The sequence below is a fragment of the Leopardus geoffroyi genome, chromosome X (assembly GCF_018350155.1).
Source record: "Leopardus geoffroyi isolate Oge1 chromosome X, O.geoffroyi_Oge1_pat1.0, whole genome shotgun sequence".
Classification (NCBI taxonomy): Eukaryota; Metazoa; Chordata; class Mammalia; order Carnivora; family Felidae; genus Leopardus; species Leopardus geoffroyi.
The window spans coordinates 6,578,720-6,593,106 of NC_059343.1; the positions used below are offsets into that span (position 1 = coordinate 6,578,720).

Consider the following 14,387-nt stretch of genomic DNA (forward strand, 5'->3'; position numbering starts at 1 on the left):
TCTGTAGTTTAAGCCGCCCGGTCTGTAGTGCTTTCTTCCAGCAACCCCAGCCGTATAAATAGAATCGTCCGGGCAGCTCACGGGTCCTGTCCCTGTGCTTTAATAAAACCACCTTTTTTGCACCAAAAAAAAAAAAAAAAAAAAAAAAAAAGCTAGCGTCCAGCATGTGGCCTCTCAGTCTGGTCTTCCCTCACCTTCTGCCCACTGGCCACATCTCCTGCATCCCGCTCCCCGCTCCCCTCCTTTCTCCCTCTCTTGGGGTCTCATCATCCACTCTCCTCTTAGGAAAAGCTCTGGGTCCTGCCTCTTCTGCCAACCCATCCCAACAGACACTCATATTCAGGGGAAAGCTGCAGGGAAAGCCCTAACTAGTGTTGAGGCAGAACCAAGATGCCGAGTTGACTTTTAAGAGGTAAGGTTCCGCGTGATCTGAACCTAGTGACTCAGAAATACAAGTTACAGCATTTGCCAATGCATTCACTACCACTTTCATTTTTTAGCTGTGAGGATGATTTATTTCTAGTTGTCTTTATAAATGCCTTGATATCTTCACCCACAATATTTTGGATGATAGTGAAGGCACGTCACAAGCATGTTCATGCAATTTACTGCTGCAGATAAAGAATTTGTGTTTCTTGGTTTGTAGCTGCCAATAGGCTCTGTGATCCTGTGTGTATAAATCTGATAGATTCAGACAATTCTTCCACGTTGATAGAGCAGTCAGCGTTCCTCCCGAGAAACAGAACTGATAGAGGACACAAGCTAAGAGAGTTATTGCAAGGAATTGGCCTATGCCCTTGTAGGGGCTGGTTAGGCACGACTGAAATCTGTAGGGCATGCAATAAAGGCAGACTGGAATTCTCTCAGAAACTGACGGAGGCCGCTGTCCCCAGGAACAATTTCTTCTTTCTCGGGGTAACCTCAGCCCTGCTCTGAAGACCTTTTACCTGATTGCGTGAGGCCCAGGCGGATTATCCAGGATAATCTCCCCTGCTTTCAGTCGTTGATTATGGACCTTCCTCACATCTATAAAATCCATCTGCAACATCATTTAGATTTGTGTTTGTAATGGGTTAAAATGTATCCCCTCCAAAAAAATCCTAACCCCTGGTACCTGTGAAAATGACCTTCATTGGAAATAAGGTCTTTGTAGGTGGAATTCAGCTAAGGCGAGGCCATACTGGGTTAGGGTAGGTCTCAAATCCAATGACTGGTGTTCGTTTAGGGGAAAGAGAGATTGGTGCGCGCACACACACACACACACACACACACACGAGGAAGAAGTCCATGTGAAGAGGTGGAGGGTGGAATGAGAGAGCTGTAAGATCAGGAACAGATTGCTGACCACCAGCAATATATTCTCGGCTCATCTATGAAACTTTCCCATCTTCTTCTTCTTTTTCTTCTTCTTTTCTTCTTTTTTTCTGGGTAGAACATTAACATCTAAAAATTCAAACCACCTTGGAATTATCTACTCATTTGAAAAAGCTATTTTAGTCATCCAAGGGGATCTATGCAAAGGCAAAGTACCCTTTGGGGAGCAGACTTCTTGATTCCCCATTCGAAAAAGCATTCCTTCCTTCTGTGCTCTTACCCACCGCTCAGACAATTCCCCGGAAAGCCTGTGTCTGCTCAGGTCAGCCCCACACCTGAGGGATTGATGGCTATGCGCTGGTGTGGGCTTCTGTGGGTAGGTGGGGCGGGGGGGGGGGGAGAGTTTTATCTGAAATAGTCACTTATAGAAAGGTGACTCATTCTCATTATTATCTCAGAAGTACATTAAAATGATCTTTCCCTTCCCCACTCTCTTAGGGACATTTTAAGAATGTTACATGACATATTTCTGATCTTATCAAATGGCTGTGATCTAACTAAAATAACAACAAACAGAAAGACGTCCTTACATAGGTACTGCAGAAAAGCCCCGTGGTCTAGTTTCATTGAGTTTTATGATATATTCCTCGATCTTTTAAGTCGATTTTCTTTTCTTTCTTTCTTTTTTTTTTTAAAGTTTATTTATTTTGAGAGTGAGAGAGAGAGTGTGCACAGGAGAGGGAGAGAGAGTGGAGGAGAGAGAGAATCCCAAACAGGCTATACACTGTCAGTGCAGAGCTGTTGTGGGGCTGGAAATCCCGAACCGTGAGATCATGACCTGAGTCAAAACCAAGAGTTGGACACTTAATCAACTGAGCCACCCAGACTAATTCAATCTTCTTGAGATGTAATTTACACATTGTAAAGTCCACCCTTTTATTTTGATTATTTTTTAAAATGTTTATTTATTTTTGAGAGAGAGACAGAGTGTAAGTGGGGGAGGGGCAGAGAGAGAGGGAGACACAGAATCCCAAGCAGGCTCCAGGCTCTGAGCTGTCAGCACAGAGCCTGCCATGGGGCTTGAACTCACGAACCGTGAGATCAGGACTTAATCCGAAATCGGACACTTAACCCACTGAGCCACGCAGGTGCTCCATAAAGTCCACCCTTTCAGAATACGGTCCTATGAGTTTTGACCAACATTTACAGTGATGTAACCAGCACCCTAATCAAGATACAGAATAGCTTGGTGACCCCCCCCCAAATTCCTCCATGGCCCTCCATAGTCAATATCTTTCCTCATGCCTAACCCCAGAAAATAGTGATCTCAGTATTTTACCTTTTCCTGAAAGGTAAAATGGAATCATGGAGAATGTTGGCCTTTGAGACTGGCTTCTTCTACTTAGCAATTTACATTTGAGATGCATCACGGGGCTCAAACTTGCTCCTTTAGGGCTCATGAGTGCTCCATCGTACAGGTCTACATAGTTCATTTATCCAGGTTCTGTTGAAGGACATTTGGGTGATTTCAGGTTCTGGCAACTATGAATAAAGCTATTTGTGTGCAGATTTTTGTAGGAACCTAAGTTTTCACTTCTCTTGGGTTTATAATTAGGAGGGGAATTGTGGGGTGCATATGCTCACTGACATACGTCTGATCTTATCAGGTGGCTGTTCATGTTGTAGAAACAACAACATCAAAAAGATTTGATGACAAAGGCAGTGCAGGAAAATGCAAATATTCCACCTCCATCTGGTTTCACCTGTGCCTTTCTTAAAACTGCTGGATTTTGTCAGTGTGGTGTCCTGCTCCACTATGTGGGAGATGAGTTTGCGCAGCGACTATTTATAAAACCAGCCTCCCTCCATGCTTGTTCTCTATAGCCAGTTTTAAACACTCAAGGCAGAAGTGGAAACAAAGAGAGGAAAAAAAGCACGTAACTTCTTCTAACAAAATATGGTTACCAAAAGGGAGGTAGGGGGAGGAACAGTCTTTTGAAAGTTATAATCTCCTGTTATTTTGTGCCTATGACAGCTGTGTGTTATTTGGGGGAGAACTGAAACTCTTTCCTGTCCTGGGCACTTTTGAGTAAGCCCGGGCAGGGTTTTCTGTCCTTGCTTTGGGTGTGGGGACGGGTGGGCTGTGAAATCATATGCTGATTGAGAGGCAAAGAGGTTCATGTTAGAAAGACCGTGAGTGTGGGAATGAGAGTTGCTGGGTTTGAGTTCGCTCTGCCTCCCTTTTAGCCTAAGACCTTCTGCAAGTCTTCTGCAGAAGACAGAAGGTAGCCCATGCCCGGATAGCTGCCCACTACCTAACGTCCTAGAACTGGCGAAGATGCCCCATCCCATGCCAGAAGGGACTTTGCAGATGTGACTAAATGAACAACCTTGCCATGGAGAGATTGCGATGGCTGATACAGGTTGGCCCAATGTAATCGGCAAGATCTTTGGAACCGGAAAGGGAAAAGTGAAGGAACAGCCGGTGGGAATGATGTCATGTGAGAGGACAAGAGTCGCAGGAGGTCCTGGGCCACCAAATGCGGGCTCTGGACACTGGGAAAGGCAAGGACACAGAATCTCCCCCTGGGCATCCGGAAGGACCAAAGCCCTGATATTCACACGGTGGTCCGCACTCAGGACTTCTGAGATCCAGAATGGTCAGATGATGGGTTGATTTTAAGCCACTAGGCATGTGGTGATTTGTTGCAGCAGCGATAGGAAAGTGATACAGCCATTAACCGAGACTCAGCTTGCCGCCTCTGTAAAATGGATATGCTTGTAACCAGTCCATGGGCTGCTATGATGATTGATCAGTGAGGTCATCTTTAAAGTGTAGGGAAAACCGTAAGACAACTCTGTTAGACACAAAAAGCAGAGTGCTCGTAACATCTCAGCTCTTCCTCTGCTCACCAGTGCGCACGCTATCAGGATACATCTAGGGGTGCCTGTATGGCTCAGTCGGTTAAGCCTCTGACTTCAGATCAGGTCATGATCTCACGGTTCATGGGTTCGAGCCCCGTGTCGGGCTCTGTGATGACATCTTGGAGCCTGGAGCCTGCTTCAGATTCTGTGTCTCCCTCTCCCTCTGCCCTCCCTCTTTCTCTCTCTCACAAATAAACACTAAAAAATATTAAAAGGGGCACCTAGGCAGCTCAGTCGGTTAAGCGTCCGACTTCAGCTCAGGTCATGATCTCTCAGCTCAGGGGTTCCAGGGTTCAAGCCCTGCTCAGAGCCTGGAGGCTGCTTCAGATTCTGTGTCTCCCTCTCTCTCTGCCCCTCCCCTGCTCACGCTCTCTCTCTCTCTCTCAAAAATAAGTAAACATTAAAAAATTTGAGAAAAAAAAAGGTTACATCTCATTTCACTCACTTTTTTTTTTTAATTTTTTTTTCAACGTTTATTTATTTTTGGGGGGACAGAGAGAGACAGAGCATGAACGGGGGAGGGGCAGAGAGAGAGGGAGACACAGAATCGGAAACAGGCTCCAGGTTCTGAGCCATCAGCCCAGAGCCCGACGCGGGGCTCGAACTCATGGACCGCGAGATCGTGACCTGGCTGAAGTCGGACGCTTAACCGACTGCGCCACCCAGGCGCCCCTCATTTCACTCACTTCTGATGACCTTTCCTCTTCCCAAGTGGGTGGCTGTGCCCAAGCTTCAGGCATGTCTGCTCTTCTGGAACCAACCACTGTCCCCAAACAGGAAGAGCTTGGTTTCCAAAGACAATCTGGGCTTCTTTTCCATCATCATTGTTCTCCTTCTTTTTCTTAAATAGAAAAAAATGGATGTTTCTTAATTTAACTTATTCTGAAAATTTTTTTGAAAACGCACTATAATAAATACAAACAATTTCGTAGGACGAAGTTAACAAGTTACGTGAGGAGCCTTGAATCACTCAGTCTCTCAGAAAGAAGGGTCCGCAAACTTTCTGGAACCCTCCAGACAGCCAATGTTATTTACGTTTTGTGGGCCATCAGGTATGTATCAGTCAGTTAACTGTGCCCTTACTGGGCTGTCAGCAGTAAAGGATTGGGTGTTTTTGTGTTGCTGTGGAACTTCATTCATGGGAACCGGGATTCAGATTTCATAGAATTTTCACATGTCACAAGGTATCACGCTATTCTTTTTCCCCTCGATCTTTTCCAAGTGTATCATTGTGGATACATTAGCTTGTGGGCTATAGGAACCCAGGTGTAGGAGCTGTGGTCTGCTAAGTCCTGTTCTAGAACAGATGCTCTAGATCAGAAACAGGGAGTTTCACCCTTCTGGGTAGGTGTTCCTTTCCAGTGACTGACACGGTATGCCGGGCAGTGTCGGATCCCATCTTTATTTTACATTTTGATATTTTGCTCGTCATGGAAGTTTGTTGCTTTTTTTTTTTTTTTGCATTAATTTTGATTTTTTAAATGTGGCATTATAATATTATTTATCTTGAGTATGTTTTTGGTGTGCCCTTAAACTCACCTCCCCTTAATGTCATGGTCCATTTCCCACGGGAGGGGTCCGTGGTGGGGCATGAATGAATCCGGGTAGGCGGAAGGGCAACAGAGGAACAAAGATTCCACTTTCTCCCTAGGCAGGAAGATCCCAGGGACAGATTTCAGGGGGTCTGTGAACTTACAAGGGGAGAAAGATCCGCCGTTTGAGGATCGCTAACCACTAACTAGCTGAAATTCAGCATTTCAGACGACTCTGAATGTCTACATTCTTCTCCGATGAATGACAGCAGCTTTAACAGTGTCTTTAATTTGTTACCAATTTGTCACCAAGAGAAGTCTGATCTATTTTTAGAGCAGGTTACAGTTGAAGCCGATTTGGTCTCATCACTGTTTTGAAATGACAGCAGTTCTTGGAGCCACCTCTACGGCTTACGACTGGAAGTAATGACAAAGCAGCACGTGCATGACCATAAGAGATTTCTAAAAAAATTTTTGATAACTAGATTTTAACATAATCGGGTTACGTTGCAATCCTATGTATTATTTTGTGTGTTTTGTGCATCATTAAGCATTTAGAAACAATATTCACGGAGCTACTAAAGAAGGTCTGAGGCATAGAGATGGTTGCAGATGTCCTCACTTGTCCTTTACTATCTCAGGTCTAGTCTTCTCCTCTGAATATTGGTGATCAAAATCCCTGCCCTCCGGAAGGGGAACAAATAGTTTCGAACAGAGAGGGAGGCAAACCGTAAGAGACTCTTAAATATAGAGAACAAGCTGAGGGTGGATGGGGGGGAGGGGAGAGAGGGACATGGGTGATGGGCATTGAGGAGGGCACCTGTTGGGATGAGCACTGGGGTTTGTATGGAAGTGATGAATCATGGGAATCTATTCCCGAAGCCAAGAGCACACCGTATACACTGTGTGTTAGCTAACGTCACAGCAGATTCGATTAAAAAAAATCCAATATCCCGCATGGACCCCCACACCAACTGCAAGGTGTTCTCAGCATCGAAATGATGTGAACTGAACGCGACGTTCCAGATGGACAGACAACAGCAGCAATAACACAAGAGCAGCAACAGAAAACCCAGCAACTCACACGCATTGGTCTGTTGGAGCTGGCCTAACAGAGCACCACACACTGGGTGCTTAAACAGAAGTTTATTTTCTCCCAAACCTGGATGCTGGAAGTTCAAGATCAAGGTGTGAGCGGCATTAGCTCCTCCTGGGGCCTCTCTCCTGGGTGTGTAGGTGGCTGACTTCCCTCAGTGTCCTCGTGCTGTCTTCCCTCTGTGTGTGTCTGTGTCCTAATCAACTTTTCTTATAGGGACCCCGGGCACATTGGATAAGGGCCCACCCTTACGACTTTGTTTAACGTATTTACCACTGAAAGGCTGTATCTCCAAATAGGGTCAATTCTAAGGTGTGACTGGGGCCAAGGGCTTCTACATATGAATTTTTTTTTTTGGAGGGGGACACAATTCATCCCATAGCAACACATTAAAAAAAGGAACCTGCATGGTTCAATTGGTTAAGCCTCCGACTTCAGCTCAGGTCATGATCTCACAGCTTGTGAGTTCGAGCCCTCTGTCTGGCTCTGTGCTGATGGCTCGGAGCCTGGAGCCTGCAGCCTGCTTTGGATTCTGTGTCACCCTCTCTCTCTCTTCCCCTCCCCTGCTCTCTCTCTCTCCGTCTCTCTCGAAAATAAATAAATGCTGAAATAAACAAACATCATCTCACATCCATGGCGAGCGATGGACCGCTTTGTCCTCTGTGTTCCTGTTTACCTCTCCAAGTAACACCTCATGTGCTACCACCAGCACGTGTAGCTCCTTTCATAGTTTACTCGAAGCTAAGACAGGCTCTAGGAATGTCAACGAAGGATCGTGGCAACATTTAGCACGTCAGTCCTGGAATCTCAGGGCTTTCCGAGCAGGCCGCTCGTGGAGACAAATATGGCCTACGCGTTAGGAATCTTTCAAAGTCAGATGAGCCTGGGGGAAATTGGACACTGGAGTCAATGAAAACCGGACAGCAAGTCTGAAGAGAAGTTTCATACCTCTTCCTACTCTTTATTCATTTATTTTAAAAAAATGGTTAACGTTTACTCATTAAGTTTTTTTTTAATGTTTATTTATTTTTGAGAGACAGAAATAGAGCACGAGCAGGGGAGGGGCAGAGACAGAGGGAGACACAGAACCCGAAGCAGTCTCCAGGCTCTGAGCTGTCGGCACAGAGCCAGACATGGGGCTCGAACCCATGAACTGCGAGATCATAACCTGAGCTGAAGTCGGACCTACTTGACCTACTAAGCCACCCAGGTGCCCCGTTACTTTTTTTTTTTTTTTAATGTATCGTATTTGTTTTGAGAGATAGAGAGCCGGCGGGGGAGGGGCAGAGAGAGAGAGGGAGAGAGAATTCTAAGCAGGCTCCAAGCTGTCCGTGCAGAGCCCGATGTGGGGCTCTATCCCACAAACCTTGAGATCATGACCTGAGCTGAGATCAAGAGCTGGATGCTTAACCGACCGAGCCACCTGGGAGCCCCGATGAAACCCACAGTTTAGAGTTCAGAACATTAGAGTTCACTCTGTGTCGTGTAGTTCTCAGTGTTTGGACAAATGTAAAATACTGTGGATCCTCTGTTACAATATGGAATAGTTTTACTGCCCCCAAAATGCCCTGTGCTGCACCTGTCTACCCCTCCCCATTCATCCCCAGAACCCCTGGCATCCACAGATCTTTTTAGTTTCGCCTTTTCCAGAGTGTTACTGAGTTGGAATCATATAGCGCGAAGCCTTTTCAGATCAGCTTCTTCCACGTAGTAATATGTTCATGAAGTCCCTCCATGTCTTTTCAAGGCTTGATAGCTCATTTCTTTTTATTGCTGAAGAATATTCCGTTGTAAGGCTGTTCCACAGTTCATCTTATCCATTCAGCAACTGAAGGGCATCCTGGCTGCTTTCAGTGTTTGCAGATTATGAGTTCCCATGGTGTATGGTGCCCTTTTGTGTAGACATAAGTTTTCTACGTAGTTGGGTAAATGCTTAGGAGCACAATTGTTGGATTATACAGTAAGACTATGTCTAGCATTTCGAAAACACTAAATCGCCTTCCAAGGTGGCCTTACCGTTTTGCATTCCACCCTCAATGCATACAAGTTCCTGTTGTTTCTCAACCTGTTAGCATTTGGTGTTGTCATTTTTTGGGTCGAGGGGGTGACTTTAATAGATGTATGAGGGTATTTTTTTTAATGTGCAATTTCCTAGTGATATATGTCAGCATCTTTTCATATGCTTATTTTCCATTTGTATTATCTCTTTGGTGAGAGATTTCCAGATATGTTGCCATTTTTAAATTAGGTTGTTTTCTTGTTGAGCTCTGAGAGTTCTTTGCATATCCTGGACACAATCCTCTATTAGATATGGATTTTGCAAATATTTTCTCCCAGTCTATCACTTGTCTTTTCATTCTCTTAACAGTGGATTTGTAGAGCAGATGTTTTAAATTTTGATAAAGTTCGGCTTACCAATTTTTTTCTTTCATGGGTCATGTTTTGGATGTTGTATCTAAAAACTCATTCCTTGGGGTGCCTGAGTGGCTCAGTCAGTTGAGCATCTGACTTAGGCTCAGGTCATGATCTCCCAGTTCGTGAGCTCAAGTCCCACATCAGGCTCTGCTGACAGCACAGAGTCTGGAGCCTGCTTCGGATTCTGCGTCTCCCTCTCTCTCTTCCCCTCTCTCTCTTCATGCTCTCTCTCTCTCTCTCAAAAATAAACATTAAAAAAATTAAAATAAAAACAAAAAACTCATTGCTAATCTCGAGGTCACATAGATTTTCTCCTATGTTATCTCCTAGAAGTTTTATAGTTTTGCTTTTTACATTTAGACGTATGATTCATTTTGAGTCAGTTTTTGTGAAAAGCATAAGGTCTCTGGCTAGATTATTATTACTATTTTTTTGCATATGGATGTCCAATTTTCTAGAACCATTTGTTAAAAAGGATATTCTTTCTCCATTAAAAGGCTTTTGCTCCTTTGCCAAATTAGTTCAGCCTATCTGGGTTGGCTTCTCCTGCCTTTTAATGAAAATTTTGTCTGCTGTTTTGGGGGGGGGGGGGATACTGATAGCATTTGGTGCAAGCAGACTCTTGTCAGCAACCTCCAGTCAGCAACCAAAAATAATTGTTTGGAATATAGATCTTGTGCCCTGGATACCTGCTGGAATCACTGCTGCTCACAGCCCCCCTCCCTCCCCCCAATATACCTTCACTTTTATCACAAGGCAATAACTCCTCTCCCGCTCTAGTTTATTTCCTGTTTTCCTTGTTTCCTCCCACCATATAGGACGCACGTTTGAAAAAAACTGCGAAACACATGAAATAAAATAGTCTAATTTGCCACCTACCTACCACCCCTCTGGTATTTCAGAAAGGGGTATATCAGTTTATCATGATAAACGTAGGCGGTCTATTTTCCTGTCTGAGGTCTTACAAAGTCCCTTAGGGGTCCTAAAATAAGCTAGGCTCCTAACTTACAAGAAGACCTTTGGGATGTTACCAAAGAGACAAGAAGGATTCTGAGCTCACTTGCTATGTTAGTTACCGAAGACCAGCTGTGAAAATTGGTTAACACCGGTCATAGTTTGGAGGATTTCCACCACTTTCCTGTACTTTAAATGATTGGCACCTGCCAACTAATCAAAACATACAAAGAGGACTTTTCACCAGGTTTAGTTCGGAATTTCCAAGCAACTAACGACAGGCAGGCCCAGCAAGCCAGAGGGCTCGTTTGGCTGCGCGGCTACTCGAGAGTGTGCGGTAGCCGAGGGCCGCGTCCCCGTAAAGCCGAGAGCTGTAATGATGTCAACTTGTTATTTACTTTCCAAATCTGAATGACTGAGCAAGGCGAAAGGAGAATCAATCAACCACAATGTGACCCTACAGGCGGAAAAAACGCAGCGCTCCCACCAGCAGGCGGTGGGGGAAGGGAAGCACGTGTAACCCGGGCAGGGTTGCATCATGAGCTTGCTCGGGCTTTCAATTGCACCCTCGGTTTTTCGATTGCATGTAATACCTCAGCATCAGTCCGCACAAGCCCAGGGAGCCGGGGATCAACGAAGGGCAGGCTCAAGGGAAGGCCCCACCACGTCCTTTTGGGGGGCCTTGATTGGCAACTGATACATAATAAGACACAATCTATTCTGCTGATTCACAATTATGGAGACTGTGTAAGTGTGTATTTTTTATTGATGTGCTCTAATAATGGTGTTGCAACAGTCGTTTTACATCATTGACGTTTTACAGCAATATTTGGCCGGGTGATTTTTAGGTCCGCCTTTTTGATGGAGGTCCAGCCCCTTAAAAACTCACCTCCGGCGCCCCCCCCCCCCCCCAGTCCCCCCGCGCCTACAACCTGAACAACAAATGGTCCACTGTCCCAGAAAGGAGCAAGTGAGGTTACGGTTTAAAATGCTGAGTGTACTGAGCTCTTAGCGCAAAGCTCATTATACCCCAAAGGGAGGGGCAAACTTATCTTAAAATATTCAACAAAGCAGACCCCGAAGTACTGGGTGGTGGGCGCGGTTATCTGATTAATTGAATTAAGGGACGCGAGTGGTGGTCAGGGCTCTCCAAACTGGAGGGGAGGAAGGAGCTCTGGGGACTTTAATGCACTGGGGCTGGGCCAAGTAAGTCTCAGCAACGTAAAACCCTTTGCAAAGCCTATGGGTGGGGTGGGGGTCGGGAGTGAGAAGGCCCCAGGGCCCAGGTACCCCCAACTCCAGAGGCCCCCACACCCGAGGTCCTGGCCTCCACCTTCGTGTGTCTGAGTTTCTTTCTCCACGAGCATTTCTGGATTTTCCCGGGAGGTGTTTTGCAAAGATCGAGGCTCTGCCTGAGCCCCCACTTTTTTGGGAGGGGGAAGAGGCTTTTGGGGTGTCCTCTAAGCCGCCGGTTTTGAGAGAGATGCACCCTCGGGGCAGGTTGCAGGGGGCTGTTAGGGTAGCTGAGTAGCTGCTGCTTTGAGGTGGGGGAGGGTAACACACTAGCAGTGGCCTGGGTTCCCCTCCCCCCTGGAAACCGCGGGGGTGGTGGCCCGGATTCCTGTACCCTCTGGGTAGTGGGGGAAAGGCTGGGTTTGGGAATAGGACTGCGTGGGGGTAGGCCCGTGTTCCCTTCATCTCCCAGGGAGGCCACTGGGAAAGGGAGAGGCCCGGGTTCCCCTCACCCACCCTAGGCGTGGGGGCGAGGGCAGAGTTTAGACTTGAGGGCGGTGTAGGGTCGCAGGTTCCCCCATCGTGAGGGAGGGGCCGGATTAGGACGCCCGGCCTTTCTAGAAGCTGCGTGGGGGCGCGGACTCTCACCCCCTTCAGCGTGGGGGGAGGGGCGGCCCTGGAGGCCCCTCCCCGGCCGTGGGGGAGGGGTAGGTTTGGGACTGGGCCCCCCCCCTCCAGGGCTCAGGGGCGGGGCCGAATGGACGCGGGTTCCCCTCCCCCGCCGTGGGGGAGGGGACGGGCTGGGGGGGGGTTGGGGCGCGCTCCCCTTCCTCCCCCCCCCCCCCCCCGGGGCCCTGGCCTTGGGGGGAGGGGCCGGCCGGGGCGGCGGAGGCGGCCCCCCTGGCAGTCCTCCCGGCCGGGGTCGGCGCGCTGGCGGCCGTTCCCCCGCCCCGGCGGAGGTCACTGCCCGTGCCGGTCCCTCCCGCCGTCCCGCCCTCTCTCGCCGCCGCCGCCGCCGCTCCCGCCCCAGCCCCCCCCACTCTCCGCTCTCGGGAGCGAGGAGCCGCCAGCGCCCCCGCCCCGCCGCCGCCGCCGCAGCGCCCTCGGCCGCCATTCGGCACCCGAAACTTTCCAGCGCCCGCGCCTCTCGGGGACTCGCGGCGGCGGGGCGGGGGCGGCCCGGGGGCGGCGCGAGGCTGCTCCGGGGCGCCGGGCCCTCCTCGGCCGCGGCACGGCCCGGGCTCGGCGACGGCCGGCGGCAGGGAGGCTCGGAGCGCGGCGGCGCCGCCACAAGTTGCGCTGCCGGCGGCGAGGTGAGTGCGCGGGGCTCGGCCGGCCGGGCGCGGGGCAGGGGGCGCAAACTTCTCCGGTGGGGGTGGGGGGGTGCTGGCGGGCGGCTCGGGGCGCCCGCACGCTCCGCCCGCCGCCGGGGCTCTGGAGGGGCAGGTCCCCAACTGTCCCCAGGGCTCGGGCAGGGGTGCGGCGCGCTCCCTGCAGGCTGAACAATACCCCGATGTGGCCGCTCCCCAAAGTGCCGGCGCGTCGGGGCGGGCGGAGGCTGGCGCGCGGGGGGTGGGGGGGGCTCTGTTTGGGGAGGGGAGGCGGCCGGTAAGTTTGGGGAAGCGCTCGGGCTGTCCCCCGGCGCCCCTTTGTCTGTGTCTTCTGGGGCTGGCGGGGCGAACCTGCGCCGCCGCGGGATCCCCCCGTGGGGGAGGGGCGCCCCATTCATCCCCGGGCGCCGGCCAGCCCGCCCGGGACCGGCTGGAAGCGCGGCGGCGCGCGGTGGAGTGAGTGGCGGGCGAGGCGGCGGCGCGGGCCCGGCGGCCGCTCAGTTTCCGAGAGGCAGAAACTGTCAAGGAAGTCGGGAGCTCCCCGGCCCGAGCGAGGGGACCTGGCTAGGGGCCACATCGGTGGGTGGAGGGCGGGGGGCGCCCTTGGTCAGGCGGGGTCTGCCGAGTGCGGCCTGGAGAGGGTGCAGACCTGTTGCTCCCGGGCTCGGCGGGGGAGGGGGGGGCGGGAGGGGTAGGGGGTGGAGGGTGGAGGGGTGGCCCCCCTTCGGTGTGTTGAGCTGTGCACTCCAGGGGGACTATCCCTATGGGGGGGCGGTGCTCGGAACGGCGTGGGGGTGTGCCTTCGGGTGTCGGTGACCGTCTGGTATATGACAATTTGGGGTCGCTAGAGGCCCGCCCGCGCTCGGGTAGGGCCTGGACTTCACGTGCGTCGCCTGCGCGCGCGGTCAGGCCTCGGCCGGGACTCGCTGCACGGCCTGGCATTCTCCGAGCCAACTGCCTTGGAAATTCCACAAAGTTAGAGTCGGTGGTGTGTGTGTGTGTGTGTTTTTTCCTCCTCTTAGTCGGTAATGTTGTGGAGCAGAACCCAGAAAGAAACAAAAACTCGCTTGCTATCGCATCCTCGACTGTTTCTGGTTTGCATTGTCACATGTGGCTTTACCCGACTTCTGGCTGTTTTTCTCCTGAAGTGCCGCCTGAGTCCCTAGTTTAACCTGGAAGGGGAGGGGCGGGACTCTAACTGGGACGGGGAGAGCCCTCCTCAGGTCCCGAGCGTTGGTTTCCGGGTAGCAAATGGCTCTTGACGATTTTATGAAAAGTTTACAACTAGTCATTCCTGGAAAAGACATGATGGGGGGGGGGGGAGGGGGGCGCGGAGGCAAGAATGTTGAGTTTGGCACAATTAAGACGTCGAGATGACACTTTAGTTTTAAAGGATGTTAACGTTTCAAATGTGCTGCAGATCGTCCTGGAAAACCACCCAGCTGGATAACTAATCCAGGGATAAAAGTTGAAGTTCATCATTTGACCCAGTTGTTAAAATGGCCCTTAAGGAGATTCCGGCTCTTAAATGTGCACCTGTGGGACAAAAATGGGAGATTTTGGGTATTTTGTTTGGTGGCGTGCTCT

General features: G+C 50.0%; 1 protein-coding gene across 5 annotated transcripts in view; it reads left to right on the plus strand.

The window, feature by feature from the left end:
• The first annotated feature begins 10,799 nt into the window (after positions 1–10,799).
• The window catches only part of TBL1X (transducin beta like 1 X-linked), a 242,848-nt gene continuing 239,260 nt past the window's right edge, over positions 10,800–14,387 (plus strand). For 3 of the 5 annotated variants that reach the window (XM_045472432.1, XM_045472427.1, XM_045472428.1), the window contains exon 1: positions 12,507–12,782. The gene's annotated coding sequence lies outside the window, so the exon portion shown is untranslated. Of the gene's footprint in view, positions 10,984–12,506; positions 12,783–14,387 lie in introns of those variants that run through there. The other 2 variants (XM_045472429.1, XM_045472431.1) reach the window with 2 other exon arrangements.